The sequence below is a fragment of the Temnothorax longispinosus genome, chromosome 8 (genome assembly GCF_030848805.1).
Source record: "Temnothorax longispinosus isolate EJ_2023e chromosome 8, Tlon_JGU_v1, whole genome shotgun sequence".
Taxonomy (NCBI): domain Eukaryota; kingdom Metazoa; phylum Arthropoda; class Insecta; order Hymenoptera; family Formicidae; genus Temnothorax; species Temnothorax longispinosus.
In genome coordinates, this window is record NC_092365.1 from 3,457,053 (window position 1) to 3,475,109 (window position 18,057).

General features: G+C 43.9%; 1 protein-coding gene across 1 annotated transcript in view; it reads right to left on the reverse strand.

Annotated features, from left to right (window-relative positions):
• LOC139818165 (protein Fe65 homolog) overlaps positions 1–18,057 on the reverse strand; it is a 155,410-nt gene that overhangs the window by 43,180 nt on the left and 94,173 nt on the right. The gene's annotated exons all lie outside the window — the stretch shown is intronic.

Consider the following 18,057-nt stretch of genomic DNA (forward strand, 5'->3'; position numbering starts at 1 on the left):
CGAAACGAATAGTCAAGGAAAAATAGATATCGCGTTTCAGAAATCTCTGTTGTAGCGGTTCCAACTCGAGACGACTTGGAAGCAATTGTATCGTGTATTCATTCGTAGAAAATTATAGGCATCGATTTTTCGGGAACGCATGCGTATAAGTTACTCTCGCCGTTCCCTCTCGCTGACGTGACTGCACGTGATAATAAGCGGTCCCGTTTTCTCGAGGAGAGCATTATTACTTCGCGGAAATCTCGAACGGCCCGGCCCCGGTTGTTTTCGCGTGCCGGCGCAACGCCACGTCACGACCGCGCGGACGGTTTCGCGCGGCTTTAAATACCGGCAGATAACGCGAGCGGCCAAAGGTCAAGGCTCCGGGAGTTATGGCAGACCGTGGTAGCAGATGCGATCGACCGGAGCTGCCGGTGCATGCCGTGAGACATGTCGCCATAAAGGTCGGCTTGATACACGGTATCGATACGCGACCGACCGTCTCCGATATCAGAGTAAACGCCGGCGCCGGTTTTAACGTTACGGAATTCAGCGAGATCGGATGTATTTCACGTCGAGGAATCGAATTTCCGATACGGGACGCGACCGCGAGCGTCAAGAAATTGAGAGCCGCTCGCCCGAGAAAGCGGAGCATGACAAATGTTTGAAGTTCGGCTGTGCTTTTCGCGAAGAAAAACCGGAAGGTCGAATACCCCGAATCGGAATCCAATTTAAGTTCGCGCTAATCTATCGCAGCGGCGATTACGCGTAAGAAAGCTTGTCGTTCCGAGATCGTCCAAGACGAGGTATTATCCGAACGCGGCGAGAGAAAGAGAGAAAGTAATGGCACGAACGTTAAAGCTTTAAGCTCGCCCGGGATAGATAGATAGCCAAGTTAAATACTGCAGTCGCGGTTATCCGATATTCCGACTATCTTTGCGGTAACTCGCACGAAATACTAATAAAATTTATTCAGCGCGGTTAGTATTGGCAGAGTACACCTCGCTCGTTAATATAGAGCTCTCCGGTCGCAGGAATTTACATCACACAGCCATTATGATTGCTCATACATGTCTGGTATAATTGTCGACCAAATACAACCAAAAATCCACAAATAGCTTTTCGACTGATACTAATAGAGAACACATTTCGCGTGCAGAATCGCTAGTTTCACAGAAACATCTTCGTCAAAGACCATTCTCAAATCGTTTGTCACCAAACGCTCGTTATACGCGCAACCATAATTCAATCCAACGATCAGCCCGATCGATGTTCACGCTCTCGCTACTCACTGATAATCCTGAGAAAGACAACAACGGTGAGAACGGCGTTGTACAGGAAGCGACAAAACGAGTCCATGCTGGTCTGACGGCTGTCATGTTGGCGAAAAAGCTCGGCCCGATACTTGGCGATACTCTCGCAAAATAATCGGCTAAGGATGGCTTATCGATGCGCTATATCGGCGAGCGCGCGCGAGCAAACGTGCAAGAGCTCCAAGTTTCCGAATCTCTCCTTGGCCTCCTTTGTCCCTTCCTTCCTTCCTTTCTTCCATCCGCGACTCTCCTATCTGCGTCTACGTCTACCCGTCTCGCTCGCGCCACCCGCTATTGATTCGACCACCGTGAAGCCTAAAGCTTCCCCGCTTTCAAAAGGAACTTCTTTTTCGTCGGAGCTGGGACTCGCGGCGCGAAGCTGATAGGCCAAACTAAAAATACTGCAATGTTTCGTCCCGCTTCAAACTCCCGATTCTGTACCTGAGGAACGGCGAGATTTAAATCTAAAAAGTCTATTCTTTTTTATTAAATATAAATATCGGAGTCCGATAATTCTGAATCTAAAAGTCTATCTTTTACGTTCCGGATAGAAAATTCTGCGGCTCGGAAAAGGAAGCGTGCAACTAGCTATAAAATCGCAGACAGATACGCCGAACGTGAATTTGCGGATGTTCATTCAGTCCGCGTTCGCCCGGCATCGTCAATAAACACCATAGTTTCGCATTTATGGCAGACGCGGTCGCGACGTAAATACCAATCACGAATCTGCGATTCGAGAAGCGGACGGGCAATGAACTCTCATCATGCGCGTCGATACGTTCCATCATTCAAACAACGTTCGCGCGTACGTAACGATCTTCCCTTTTATTTTTTTCGAGGGTCGGGTTAGCGTACGGTCACACAAAAAAAAAGCCTATTAACTTGTTGCACATAAAACGGCGCTAAACGAGTTTTACGCGGTGAAAAATACGTACTTCCTTCGTGAGAGTTAATATAATGTCGAAAAAAGCGGAGTTTAACTGATCACTTATTTTAATAGATTAATTGACGCCGCTCGTTTCGTTTGCAACAAAGTGACGAGAGACGCCTCCTCGCTGATCGATCAAAGCTAAAATTAATGGCCTTGTTACTTTGAATTTTTCTTTGTTCGACGAAACGCCAGCGTGTTAGCAACGTTTTTCGTGAGAAGTTAATTAGTCGATTAAAGAGTAAAATATCGTATTTTTTGATAGCTTAATATTATCGTTTAATTTTCGGGAATAACGAATTGTTTGTGCAATTCGTGCAATATTATTCAATGTTAAATTTGTTATTCATTTATTGGAATGTCACAAAGCCCGGGGTGAGTCTTTTTACAATGTATTAAAAAACGATTAAATTGAGTAATTATTTTATAACGCGCGTTGCTCCAACACCGTACTGGTAATTACAGTAATTAATAAGAGAGTGCTCTATGAAATTTATATTTACGAACAACTGTACGCGCGTTATACGAGTTAAACAGAACTGAAAGTTTAATTACACGATATTTTATGTGATGTACTATCATTTAACAACTCGTTTATAAAATAAAACGTATTTGTAAGCTTACACATACCCCGCCTGCGGCGTTATATTAAAAAATACTCTGACGTAAAATTTTATTTTTGACTGCATCAATTTATAAAAAACACTGTACTTTTTGCACACAGTACTACTGCCCGCGGATACAATTAAACTTCTATTTATAAAAATCGGCACGAATTTTTTTTTTCCGAAAGTTCGTTAGCGTTTGATGAGATTTGTAATTTGCGTGAAATTTAAAAGGAGGCCGCGTAATAAAATAAAATCGAAGAAAAAGGCCGGGCAAATGAATGAGCGAAAGGGCCGACAAATTGTCTGGCAACGACATTCCGCCACGTGCTCGTTAAGCCCGGTCTACATAACCCGTAGTTCGCAAAACGCAAGACACCACATAACTTCTATACACAGAGATATTAGATTGACATGTGTAGACTGTGCGTGTGTCTTGCGAACTACGGCCTAATGTAGACCGGGCTTTATAGATACGTGCGAGTGCGGGCGACGACTTCACTCCACTGAATGCATCTCGTTATTTTTGTCATGTGAAAATCTTGGCTCGCGGGAGGGGGCCCGCGGGGAAGGTCGAACGGCGGGATGTGTTTTAAAGTTCGAGAGCACGTCCGATGCACGGAGAGGAGCTGAGCGAAAAGTATTAAGGCGACTGGCGGAGGAAGACTCTGAAAAATACCCTACGTGCTCGTTAAAATCCCATCTTAAAAAATCTCTCACGTGGCGCAACCAGACGCGCGTTGTGTCTGAAGGAGAGACGAATAAAAAAGAAGATGGAAATAAAAATTGTCCGCTTGGACGCGTTTAACGAGTTCCGTAATGCAAGGAGCTTCCTTTTGGATAAAATACTTTATCACATATTTTTTAACCCACTTTTTCGCATGACTGTTCTCTCTTTGAAATACTATCTTCTTTTGCTATTAAAAAAAAAAAAGAAAAACAATAACGTAACACATGGAGGATATGAAAAGATTCTTTTGGAAATATTTCAGAATATTTTTGCAACAATCCTGTGTGTTGAAAATTCGAATTTTACGCATGCTATCAAAAATGGAACTTAAATTGCACGAGTGTTAAATTTCCGACTTTTAACGTGCACTTTTCATCTTGAAAAAGTTTGCTTATTTTCAAGTTTGAGAAAAAAATGGAGAATTGACGGATGAACGAAAAGACGGTTTGCTAACGAATCGGCTGCGAACGAGAGATTCGTTCTAGCTACCTGTTACAGACGTTATAGCACGACAGCGTAGCGTTTGCAGTCGTTCCGCGAACATGTCTCGTTATTTCGCGTGGAATGAAGCAGTTTAAAGTTTGAACGCCTGTTGGGATCGCGGAAAGGGCTACGCGAACGAGACAATTAAGAGCGGCAAGGATAACGCAGAAATGCGGACGGTGTTCGAAGTTGTTTCACGGGGCGGTTCCGGAATTCATTCGTGCGAGAACGAATTCCACCAAGCTTGTGAATTTTACTTTGAACCAGATTAGACAAACTTCGCGATGCAAATGGAAAATTTTACATTATCGGCGAGTAAAGTACGCGTAATAATCCCTAATTAGTGCGCCATACTGGTATGCGATAACAAAATTTCAAAACAAACGTTCAAAACGTTGAATTCAATATTGCTATTATATCTGATTAAAAATAGCAATTATAGCAATAATTTAAATGAATTAAATGTTACTTGGATCTTAGAAAAGTCTACACGGTAACGTGACTTTCGAAAAGAGCCGAATCAAATCGGCACAGACAGGGCGACAAATTGGCTGCGGGCGAAACTGCTGCTCGCGTTCCAGTTCGCGGTGCGCGGCGCAGTTGCAGCTGCATACTTTGGGATGCGTCCCGTTATTTCGTCGCCCCGAAGGAACTCGCACACACAGGAGTCCAACCGAAAAGTGGGCTGCTGCGGAAAGTTTTAAAGTTTGGACACGCTTTCTCATAGGGAGACGAGGGGAGAAGAGTGTACAAGCCGGAAGCGAGCAAGGGCGAAAGAACGAAGTTGAGGGTGGATGGAGAAGAGTGCTGTAGGCAAGAAAGGCAAGAAACAGAAAAAGAGGGAGAGCGAAGGCAGGAGGGGAGAGGTAAAAAGCTCTGTCACCGCCCTCGATGAGTCACCCTATCGATTACTCGAGCGAGTGTAGGTGTAGGTAAAGCTGACGGAGGTGAGGGTGGGTTTTTACCGTGCGCCTTTCTTCTTGCCGTCGGCGTCCTTATGTAAGTCCTTCCTACGGAATATTAAGTTTCATAGACGCGGAACAACCGACCCTCATTCCGCCCGCTCCGTCTCGCGGAGTGAAGGGCGCGTGCCGGGCGAACGACGGCGAAGTTCGATCGGTAAAATCGACCGTTTGTTATCCTGCCACTTTTGTTCCGAGATGATTTTCTTTCCACTGAATTCGATGAATGAGCAATGTGAATACGCACGAATTCCAAATTAAATAACCTTATTAAAAATATTCTTAAATATTGTACTAAACAAAATAATTCGTTTTCCTGTTAAAAAAATAGAGTCCAAACCGAATCTTATACGCAAGAAATATAACATGAGGAAGCGATAACTTAGAGATGAAAAATATATTTTACAGCATTTTATCAACCAAAAATGAAATCAACGAAAGTGTATGGCGCATTGCAGTAAAGAGTGGTTGCGAAAATAAGGTGATCCCTACACCCAGACTCTTATCGCGGAATTCAACGGTTAATCGATTTCTCCAGTGCGTGATTATGCGAGACGCGAGAAGTTGAAGTTCCTCGCTTCATCCCGCCGGCGCCGCGCGGCACTGCCCCCATAACAATGAAGTTACGCGGACTTAAATGTCTCTCGCACGGGGAAACCATGGGAGAATGGGGTGCGAAGAACCAAGTGCCGCGTCTCGTTATGGCGAAAAAAGGCCGCGGCAATTCTGAAAGCGGTCGTTAAGCTTAACGACGTGCACAAGATGGCGGCGCCGACGGCGAGACGGTAAGGTCAAGATTTTTCGGCCTGCGTTCTACGGCAACGATCTCTTATTCACGTCGTAACCTCATTTCGCTATTCCACGCGATTTCAAGAAAATTACCGGCGTTCAATCAGCGACATTGAAAGCCCGAATAATAGATGGGCTTCTATTCTCTTCTCATTTGTTAACGATATTTACAAAGTCATGAATAATACTCATTATATATTTAAAGCGTATTTATAACGATCCGTCTGATATATTTTCCTCTATTTTTGTAACTTTGCACAATAAACATACCCCTTGTATAAATATTCGTTGAAAAATTATTATTTGTAAACTGTCTTGTAAATTATGTGTAAAAATAATTTTTTAATAAATAAAATAAAAATAAAAAGAGCGTTTTAAAGCTAAATATTTTTTCCTTACTTCCTTTTATGTTAAAATTTAAACGTTAAGATCAATTTGTCACATTCTATTCGTAAAAATAGAGGAAAATATAGCAGACGGATCGTTAAGTAAGATACGTATAGTATAGATTCTTTCTTGCGAGGAATAGCATATAAGTATTTTAAATAAAACGCGACACACGTCCTAATCTGCGCGAGATTGTGGATCTGTCTCCATTGACGAGCCGGGCGACGGCCGTTCGACGTTATCGGGAGAACTGGATAACAACGAGTAGCGTATGAAAGGGTTACAACCAGCCAAGGAGAGTCGGTTAGGTCTCCGGGGGAGGTTGATATGGTGCGGCTAATAGCACTTAGGGGTTGCGTGCGGCGCCGCACGTGAACGGCGCGGGCGCCGGCACGTCTAAGCGCCTCGACGCCGAGTACATTTTCCGGGTATACATATACGTCATTCGCGCGATCGTTGGAAGAATCGCTGGACGAGTCCGGTCGAACAAAGAAAGACCTGGACGTGCAAGTATATATTCTTCGGGGAAGCCAATCTAGGTGACCGTCGTGGAGAACGCCGTTTTCTCGCGCCGTATGAAAAGGGATTTTGAAAAGACTGCTTAACTCACGCGCACCGAACGAGATCCGTTCGTGATTTATCAACGGAAACGAGTGCAAGGGAAACGAAAAACATCTATATAAGGTTTTCTTTGTGTCTCGCCGACTCATGCAATCATTCCGGAGCAATTCCGAGAAATGTATAATAAGCGCTGTTTACCGAGCTCGCAATTAACTTGGTCTTTGTGTGCACCTGCGTGCATCGAAACACTCGCATTCATTTTTTCTTGTGGCGTAATATGTTGAATATTAAGAAATTATGTAAGCATATTTCTTGTTTAATAATTTTAACAAAAATATTTCTTGGAACAACTTATTGTTAGATCGATTGAGAATAAAGTATGCAATACGTCGTTTCTTTCATGGCCAAGGAGCTACAAAGAAATTCCACGGAATGATAGAGCACCCCGTTCCGGCCAACTTTCGCCCATAAAAATCCCTCGACAGAATCGAAATTCTCATGACGTTGTAGGGAGGACGTTAACGGCAGGAATAACGGAGACGTGTTTTATTATGCGAGCGCGACGCGACATTTTGATGGCGCCGATGCGATACGCGAGCGACAATAAAATCTGTTCAGTGGTAACGACCGAACCGGCGTGGCCGGACCGACCGCAGGCCCGCGTCTGACTAGTCGCGCCCGTTTTCACTTCTACGAGCTTCACTACGAGCTCTGTACCGGGACGATGTCGCGGCATTTAAAACGTCAGCCCGTGCTTTATGGCATGTGTAAAAGTGGTACGTACAATGAATATGAATAAGTGTTCATTCAATTCGCAGGGTGGAAACGGTTGTCGTTTTAACCTTCAGCCTCCTTCCGTCTAAAATGTTTCACTGCTCGAGTGTTTGCTCCCGTCGTTCTAGGTAATTTAAACTGATAGATTGAAAGATTTAACACGTCGCTGAGAAATTTCACGCATAAATATAATTATTTAATTAAATAGAAATGTTTCAGATAAAGAGAGAATAATATTATAAATAAAATATAGAAACACAAGAATTCAATTTAAAAATAAATAACATGTCACTCAATTGTAATGTTAATTTTTGTTAGTGACACTTTAAGGAAATTAAATTTAATACCTTGCGTCGGTCAGTCCGTTTGTACAAATAGTAACGTTGCCGAGCTTTTCACAAAGCGTGACGGTATCCGCATCAAAAATTTTAATTTAATTAGCTACTGGTTCGTTACATATTTAAAACGTATTTCCCGACGGCGGAAGGGGTGTTCTATTTTTCAACTCGTTTCGTCGAGGCGGTACAACGAGATAGCTACTTCCCTCATTGCCATTTGCTGATGCAATGGGTGATTTAATTAAAAGTGAGAATACCCAGTATAATAGCGCTTTCATGAAATGACACGTCCATCGCAAGCAAATGGAAAGATAGACAAGAAAAAAGAGGTTTAAATCACACGAAAAAAATAATTTTAAATATCATAAGTTTTCGTTTTGCGATTAAGAATGCAGAATTATCTAATTTATCTAATCGCACAATCGCGTTTACATAATTACAGATAACGTTGATTTAATTAGAAGACATTCGCCTATCAAGAATTCAACGAGTAATTTTTCTTTTCTATTATGACAAATGGAATTTTTCATGATGTAAACGGCTAGCTCTTCGCCAAATTCTTGATCATAGGTATTTTTTTTACACAGTTGCACAAAAAATAGCATGAGCGTATGGAATTCGGAAGGATATATCAGAAACTAAAACAAAAACCGGAATTTGCTTTCACAAAGTAGCGATATAAAGTCATTCGTCACTGTCAAATGGCTCGAGTTATCGATCTGTTAGTATACACGTAGTGACATAAGCAAGATGATTCGTGTTATTGTCAGTCGAGATATATGGAGAGAGACAGATAATCGATGCAAATTAGATTTTGTTAATTCCAAATAGTACATGAATATTATCAGCATTTTGATCCCTTCATAAAATTATAATTCAAATAATGCCTTTGATATTGGTTCCTCGTTATACTGTCATAAAAATACAGCAATACTTCTTCATTATTTCCAATGCTTTTTATATTTTCCTTGATCGTATGCATTTAACAAAAATGCATTTTTGTTATAAATATTTTTGTTAAATGCAAACGTTTGAGAAAAATCCTAAATGTAAAATACCATGCTACACAATTCTCAGCGATTCTTTTATGGCGGACGCCATAAGTGAAGCTTCGCGGCGAAGATTGTGGGGCTACCCTCTCGATGAGCACGCAGTGTCCTCGTTAGATTCGCATTTAGATCAAAAACCGTACCGCCGTAATGAGCCAAGTTCGACCGTCGTTTTTTCCCATTTGGCCCACCCCCCGGGCGGCGTCGCGACGCCGCGCCGCCCGAGTCTGACATATGTACTCTTAACGATTGCCGTGGCCAGATTCCAGCAGGCGTCGGCCTTCTCGAAAACTTCTTGAAATTCGCACAGCTGACCGTCCCGATTCAGTTGCGCCGCTGTTTTATGGAGAAAGTTGGGAGAAACATGTCGAATTATCCGGGAAAGCATGTGTGGAGGCGTTTTGTTTAAAGTGCAGTTATCGTGATGGCGCGATAATTCTTCGCGATTGTGTATTTTTCCATAAAAATGATCAACATACCGAATACGCTATGCGCTTCCGGTAGATACAGAGAGTGGGTGAAGGTTAAAGGAAACTTTACGAGGGACGTATAATGTAAAACCCGCATAAATCGCGCCACGAGAATTCCTACAAAGTGCCCTTGAATATCCCTATCGCGGTAGCTGTCGCGATAACTTCGCGAGCCATCGATTCGAGTCTGAACAAGCATGTCGACTTATAAGCCTTATACGCTACGTGTTCTCGCGACGCTTTCTCGCGGTGCGCGAAAAATAATGGCACCGTAATTTATTTTTATATCGAGGAACGATAAATCGCGATTTTACGGCGCCCCCGTTAAGATTTTAGTACGCCCCAGGAAGGAAAAGAGGAGTACGTGTCGCCGGCCGAGTCCGTGAGCTTTGCCGCTCGTGCGCGCCGCGGCAATTTTCTATTTTCCGTCCGATCCATTCCTTTGTCCATAGAGTAGACCCCCGTGATCGGCGTGTATTGGCTTAAGCCGCGACTCGCTAGAAAAGACCACCAGATATTTCTAAACGAGACGTTTCCGAATCGCCGTTCTTCACGACGTAGCGCGTCGGCCTGCGTCGGGCTTTTCGCGTATCTCTACTACTGCCGACGGTATGCGTTATGGATTAATTCGTCCCTCTTCGTCGCTTTTTCTTAATCCTTGCGTCGCGTCGTCAAGTTCGCACCGAGGCGCGAGGATCAAGTTGCCCGTGGCTCCGCGTTATTTCAACTACTTTATATATGGGCTTTTACACTTTTCTCGTATTTTGTTTTACAGTCGACGTATATTGCGAGTAAACTTGAGTCACGAATTTATTAAGGTACCGTTTATTGCTACGCGTAAAAGCATACAGCTCAATTGAATCGTTCTGTTTCGGAAAAAGGTAGAGCAAAATTATACAATCTATACTCGTCGATTACACGGTTAATGCGGCTTACAGTAAGGGGTGATTTATTCTCGACGGTGAGTTTCGCCGCGAAGGAAAAACATATTGTCGCCTAAGAACTTCATCCCGTCTCCCCGCCACTTATCCAGGTTCTACCGTTTTACGAGCGCCCGTTTCGCCCGCTGCCGGTCTTGTCGTGGATATTTCTTGGGAAGGTGTTTTTGACCCTCGCCACCTGCATCAGGCCGTTCCATCCCCTTGCTTCGTTTGTCCGTCCGTAGGTACGTAAGTCTGGCGTCTCGCGCACCTTAACCCCTTAATGCCCATCGAGCAGCACGTACGCCCGCTACGACGGTCTTAGAGGCATCTTTCGGTTTTACCGTGCACCCGTAAAAGCGATATTGCAACCGGTCCTGGTGAAATTTTCACCAGTCAATCCCCCGTCCCCCGCTGCCACCACACTTGCGGCTCGACTAATCCTTTTAACTATCAGCCACCGACTTTTCCAGCCGTTTACGATGCGACGACTTTTATCGAGCACGTAGGGAGCGTCGGCATTACATAAGACTTTCTCCCTCTCTCGTTTAGGTGATCTCGAACGACGGTGGATATTATTTATGAATGCGCTGCTGGAGCATGTCTCGGTTCACTGTCGGGTAAATTCAATTATTGGAGTAAATTTCCGGATAAGTTTTAAGTGCTAACATTCACAAGGACAAGGGAAACCGCTATGCACTGGGTTCAATAAATTTACGTGTGTCCGAGCAGAGCGCAGAGTATAACGAGAACCACATAATAAGAATATAATATATCAAGGCAGATAGACATAGTTATGGCGTTGCAAGGCGAGCGTGTCGCAAGAGAAAGGGAGCATAGTTCGATTACACGCGAAACGAGCCTTTGATCCTGTGTACGCTTGTGACAACACGTAATGACTTGTAATACCGTACAAAGTCCGGGTAATGCTACGTTATCGCTTCGGCGAACAGTAATTTGAGAAAATGGCACGTAATTTCGAAGTACGTCGGTAAAACGCCATTTCCCAGCTTCTAAATTGCTATCGTTACAGTTGGAGAATATATTTCATGAGGAATTAATTTTCACCTTATAAAGAAATTTGTGTACGCTATACGTAAGATAAAGTAAATTCAGCCTTTAAACATTCAGTTTCAGTCCGTAGAAAATCTGACTATTTTTTAATCTGTAAACCGAGATGAGAAAAAGTTGGGCGGTAGTAGTCATCGTTGTAAGTTCATAAAGAAAATTATTTTTAAAAGCTATATCGGGACGGGGCTCTACCATGACACCCGGCTCCATTTTCCTTTCTTCCGCTCGTAGCCGTGGAAGAAACGGCGTAAAATGTATGGGATAGTATCGTTTAAAATCCTCTCGGAAGAGAGACCTGGTAAGAAAATAAAGTCTTTCCAAAAGGAACTTCCCGATTAAGGGAACGCGGATTATAAAAGTTACCTAACGGCGGAAGCCAAGCGAGAGAGCTTTCGTCGGGAGCTCCTTTTCGACGAGTTCTAGTCTACATTAAGATAAAATGTGATCATCCTTCGCCGCCAGATAAGCCCGAAATGAATTTCGGGAAAGGGAGAAACGGAAAAAATCCATCTCGATAACATAAAAAAAATAATGTAGAACTATTTTTTAATACGTGAGGAAATTGATAATATAGCAGCGAGATTGAAATCATAGTCACAGTTCTGGATTCACGCGCGGATCCCTTTTCACAAAATATTTTTCTTTATCATACGGAGATAAAATACATTCGCGTCGGTGAGATTGTATCCTTTATGTTACCCTCCCCAAACCACACACTACGAAACATATTACAAGCATATACCATGTCGAGGGCAATATCCGCAAAGTATATAATTCTCTACATAAGGAGAGCAGAGAAGATGGAAGTTATGAGGCAACAATAATTTCAGGAGGAGGATTCTTCTTTGGCTCCTCATCGTGAATTTTCCAGCCGAGCTCTGGAACAAGGGCCGACGTGAATTACACAGACGCGGAGGAGAGGAGCAAAGAGAAGCGAGTGGAAAGAGAGGCTGGAAACGAGAGGAGACCGGAAGACGGTGTCGCTCGCGCGCAACCCTTCTCCGGCAACCAGTTATAAGGAGATTTCCCGAGGCAGGCCTCAACGTCGGAAACTTTTGCGCGATATATATATTAATGGCAATAACAGTATTTCTCGCGATATAAGTTGCTGACCGAAAAGGCGTGTACGGCCGGATAATAAAATGAATATTTCGGTGTGCAAGGGGAAATTTTGTGTCTGGGGACGCAACGCCCTGTTCCGATATGGAATGTCTTTATATCAAAGCCGCTAATAATCATTCGCTTTCACGAGCGGCGTAAAGCAATCTTCAAAGTAGGTTACCGCGTCGTACATTTTTCGCGCTGAAGATACGCCCCGCAGTAGCTTAAATACTTCTTACGTTTCGTTCAAGCGCCTCGTTCGAACTAAATTTCCTACGGGAATTGCGCAGCATCGTGAAATACAGAGAACCGTGCGAATTACCGGGGAAATGGATACCGAGAGGGCGGGTATACAAAAGCGAGAAGGGGTATCGCTTGCAACCCTTTCGACGCGAATCCAACTATATATAAGGAGATTTCTCGAGGCAGACGTCGACCGTTGCGAGAGTCTTGCGCGAAATATCAGCGGTTATAACAGTATTTCTCGCGATATTAGCTGGTAACCGTTATGTTCCGCCAGCCGGCAAAACCTTTCATCGTTTCTCGCGATCTTCCCGTCGCCCTTTTCCTATTCGCCACGTTTTCCGCCGATGTCTCTTCCGGCTTCTTCTGGCTTTTAATTGATCTGTGGTTACATACTTGCGTCTGGGTCTCCCGCCGCGGAAGCTCTGGGCATTTACGCCGCCGGGACGCGTGGTGAAAATCATCGAAACCCATGTCCGAAATGAAGTTTACTGCCCTCCACTACGGAGCCATGAAAAAGCTTTACGGACTTTTACGAGTGGGCTCCCCGGAGAACGCGCCATTCTTTTAAACCGCGTTGGGTTCGGGTCCAATTTTCTCATTTTCGATAAAAATGTAACGAAACTGCAAGCCACGCAGAGAAAGACGTAAGACGCGAACCCGTGCTGAAATTTAAAATTTCCAATCATAGTAATATTATTTCAAGTCCCTGATTTAGCTACAAATGACAAATGTATTTTTTATTACCTTGTCATTCTTCTTATTTCATTAAAATTATATCAATTTATTAATTGCGATTCTCATTACGTTTGCTCGTTATCGATTGCTTTTGCGATTGTTAAAATACGTTGATTGTTAATATTACTTTGTTTCGCTATTTATTCTCCACCTATTGCGTCTCGCGCGCTGATTATCTCTCTTTGCCATCCCATAATTGACTTACAGCCAGCGTTGCCGTTGTCTTCGGCGCTTGGCTCGGAAAAGGGATTGTGGAAAAGCTTCGTTGGCTGTCCGCCAACCACCAATAGAAGGCAACGAAAGCGCACAGTTTTCCAAGGCGAACCACGAAGCCTTTTCGTTCTGATCGATCCTATAGTCTAACGACGCCAATGGTGCTTTTCATTGGTCCGGTTGCAAACTATAAGTTTTGTCCATAAGATATGCTTGAGAAACGATAATATCGTTGTCCAAAAAATTATTTTTATTTCACATAATTGCAAAAAAATCCGTTAAAATTTTCTTGAAACCTAAAGAAAGAAAAATTAAGGATGTTGCGTTTTTTTAAGCATTAGTTAGTGTTAATTAATTTAGCATTCTTTTTATGGTGCAATAGCGTAATTCTTAATCCCGTTAGAATTTGAACAACTTTTGTATTTAACGTCAGAACATTGCGCAAAACGCTAAAAAAAGAGATTCTAAGAATAATTAGATCAGAAAAAGGCTAATAAGATCACCGAGAAGCAAAGGCAGGAGATGATAATTAAAACGATAAATATTAGTGCACCATAGAAATTAAAAAGAGCGAAAGCCAGAGAAATAACGGCTAGAGAAACTAGGAACGAGATAACGAGTAACGCGAGCAACGCTCCGCTATTTCGCAGATTAGCTGAAGATTAACGTGGCGGCTGCTTCGAGCGCAAGCTCCTTAAATCACACCGTCGTTTGATACTAATCACGCTTGAATAAATAAGGAGCGTGCTTTAAGCAGGGCCGAATATGCGAGTGAGTAGCGTGTAACACTCACGTCTTTATCATCTCGTGGAAAATTTATGCGGCCTCGAACAATTAATGCATGTTATGCAACGAGTGTGTTACGAAGGACACGCTGACCACTGCCAACGCTTGCCATATTCCAGCAATTCTGCGTGCAGAGAGTAAAGCCTCGCCTCAAACTCTCATTGCCGTCTTTTGTACATGTGTAACGAATCATTACTAATGATCGCCGCGAGCAAATATCTCGCGCGAACAAAAGTGTGCGAGTTGTACAGAGATCTAGGAATAAAAGCCTATTCTGTGTTTTCACATTTTCGAAATCCGTAGAGATCCTCTTAACAAGCAACCAACCTACGCACGCACGAATAAACAGCGATCGCGAAATTCATCGCGGATAAATATCCTCGTTCGCGCGGTTGCCGTGATTCAAACAGCTCGAAATCTCGTATACGCGTGTGCATGCACATCGATACGCAATACGACAAGTGCCGAGTGCAAACGAGCGTGTTCGTCGCACCGCATCGCGAAACCGCGAAACCGCGCATCCGGTGATATAAATTTCCGCTCCGCGCTCGCATCCGGATAAGTCGAGTATTTAATTTGCGAAACGACGACGTGATAAAAAAATCATCGGGGAAAAACTGCGGCGCTGGTAACTGTATAAGGTATAGGCGAAAAAGCGCACGTCGACGGCGCGGCGGCGGACAGGCGGACAGGCAGACAGGCGCTCGTGGCGTTAACGTAACTACGAGGGTGGAATTACAAGGGGGTTAATCAACGCACGTGTACATACACACACACATACACACACATACACACCCACACACAAACACACACTTGTACAGCGGCCGGCCTCGGCTTTCGAGTCCAAGAATTGTAACTGCGCCCTGGCAGTTGCTCGTGGACTTTATGAGAGTGAGAGAGATAGAGAACGGAGAGAAGCGAAAGAGGCGGAAATAGAGACGAACGATCACGGGAACAGGGAATAAGGCACGAACAGGGGGGCGAGATGGGAAACGGGTGGGAGAGGTACAAGAGCAGAAGTGTCGGGACACGGTCCACGGCAGAGAGTGGAAAAGAGAAGGGGAGAAAAAAAGGGAGCTCGTAGGGAAGAGGGGTGGTTTTACGAGGTGGACGCGGCACTTGTCTGCGACGAGCTTGCGGGCTTCCTCGTAAATTTAACTCGAGATCTCTCTCCTTTTCCCTCCATGCTCTTCTCGCCATTCTGTTCCCCCTTTTTTATAATTTACCGCGAGCCAATGGGGATGCCTATGCCTCATATTTCTTCATAACGTCGAATGACCCGAGACTACTTCCTTTTTTATTGCGGCCTTTAATTGCAAACGAGCCTCGGGAGATAAACCGTCCCGGGGCACGCGTGTTTCACGCGCGCATAAAATCCACATTCTAACTTTTTATCACATGAAAATAATGTCAAGAAGCTGATGTTACTATATCTCAGTCTGTGTATTAAGGTGTATATCAGTATAAAACTCGGTACAACCAAATCAAGAGGCGTATTTTTATTTTTGCCCGTCCCATTTGCACATTCGACTTGACAAATTTATTACGCGTATCGCACTTTTTAACGCGACCGCATGCATCTCTCTTCACGCGACGCCGGCGTCGATCTGGTGCGATTCTCGTGATGGAGTGTCGGCGAAATATCTGCCACGAACCGCTGATACGGTGAAGTGCTATCGTACAGCTAGGACTAATCTGGGATATTACGGTTCTAGGTTCCCGTTATTAATCGCCGAAAACTTTACGCTAAGCGGGTATATATCGCTTGACGAAACAGTTCCGCGGTCTGATATTGTCGCCTAGGTAATTAATTATTTCTGATAAGTGTAAGCTCGCTCGGGGAGTAAGAGTCACGGCGATCGCGTTGATTAATTATCGAGGATTAATGTAACAATGTTTCATGGGGATATCGCCGGCGGAGACTTTCCCGTTAAAATTATAAAATGGAATGTATGCAACAAACTCGATAAGATATAGCTAATCATATGCAAATATAAATTAATTAGCGAAAATATTAAATAGTACGCTGTATACGTACGCGTTTTATTTGTTGTTGCGTAAAGAATATACATGGAAAAATAAAGTAGATTACTGCGCTCATATGAGTTCTTGTTCTTCGTGTTGCGATTAGAAAAGCAACAGAGGAGCATTCTTGGGAGAAGTTATGTTCTTTCATTTGCAAACGTGTATTCTCCTCGGAATTTCTGACATAACTTCTGCGGCAAGGAACGCAAAGAAGATAAAATAGGCGACTCGTCGAGGAAATAGGACACGGAAGACGCGACAAGACGAGAGGGGAGAGGAAGAGAGGTTGTAACGTTTTCAGGGTGGATTCCCGGCTAATTCGAAACAACCTCCACTCCTCCCTCGGATTACAAGCGAGTGGGAGGGAGAGAAATTGGAAATGGGATTGCGCCGTCAGGAGAGAAAAGCCCTTTCTCTTTTAAATAACTTACGGCGCCTCTCGCAAATCGCGGACGTTTCAGCCTCTTGAGATTTTCACGGAAACTTATTTGAGAATTTGCACGCTATACACGCTTAATTTGCAAATATCTGCAAATCCGCATTAGTTGAAAAATGATTTTGAAACATGCACCAAAGAGGACACATACTTTCACAAAAAATCATCATTGTCTTCACTTACGTAATCTATTTATAATTATCGGATATCGTGTGTACCATTAAAAAAATTCCGCTTCTTAAAATCTATTCATATCATTGTTTCTACCTGAAACGCGCAACCGCCAGTCCATCCATTGTCATTATCATCGCGGAATTTACGCTATTCGTTCTCGCTTGGATAACCAATTCGTCCGGCCGTTCGAACACGCATTCGACACGTTATGTTAGCTCGACAATGCGTAGGGCTTTATCGCCGCGCGATTACCGGCGCGGCTCGCCGGTTTCACGCGACCCGACGTTATCAATCTTCGTCGGGAATTTCACGGGACGTCCGTTCGTATCGACGTCGACGAGACACGGCGAAATGTCGTCGCGCCGCGCCGCGTCATAAACGGGCGCGCACGTGCGAATCCACACACGACGTCGCGCACGGCAGAAGTTATTTACGCCACGCGCGCGCCCGGCCCCCGATCCCCCCCGGCTAAGTTCCGCGGCGCGTGAAACGTGTCCGCGTGAAATATGACGGGGGCACGTTTCGGGACACGTCATTTCTTTCGCTCTTTCCTCACCTCCGTAATTTAATATCCGCCCGACACCGGCACGCCGCGCCGTCGCGCATGACGCGAATCGCCTTTCCGTTTGTCGTTAAGCACCGACCAACTTAGCAAATTTTACATCGCGACGATGCAACGTCGTCGACTTCTGTTTCTTATGTGAAATGTCTTCAACGCAACATCGGTCTTTATTTTCCACACCACATGTCGCGGAGTTTGTATCGTCACGTTTCTTTTTACTTATTTAATATTTCCTTGCGTTATAAACGTTGTAACATTCAAAACGCGAATTTTTGTTCCATTTCACGTAATATTTTACACTATTCTTTTAATAGTTTAAGACTGCTTTCTTCCAATAATAATTATTCTTGCGTTCGCCGAGTACAAAAATTCGTAAAAAAATTTTTTAATGCCAGACAGAATTTTTATTCATCTTTCAAC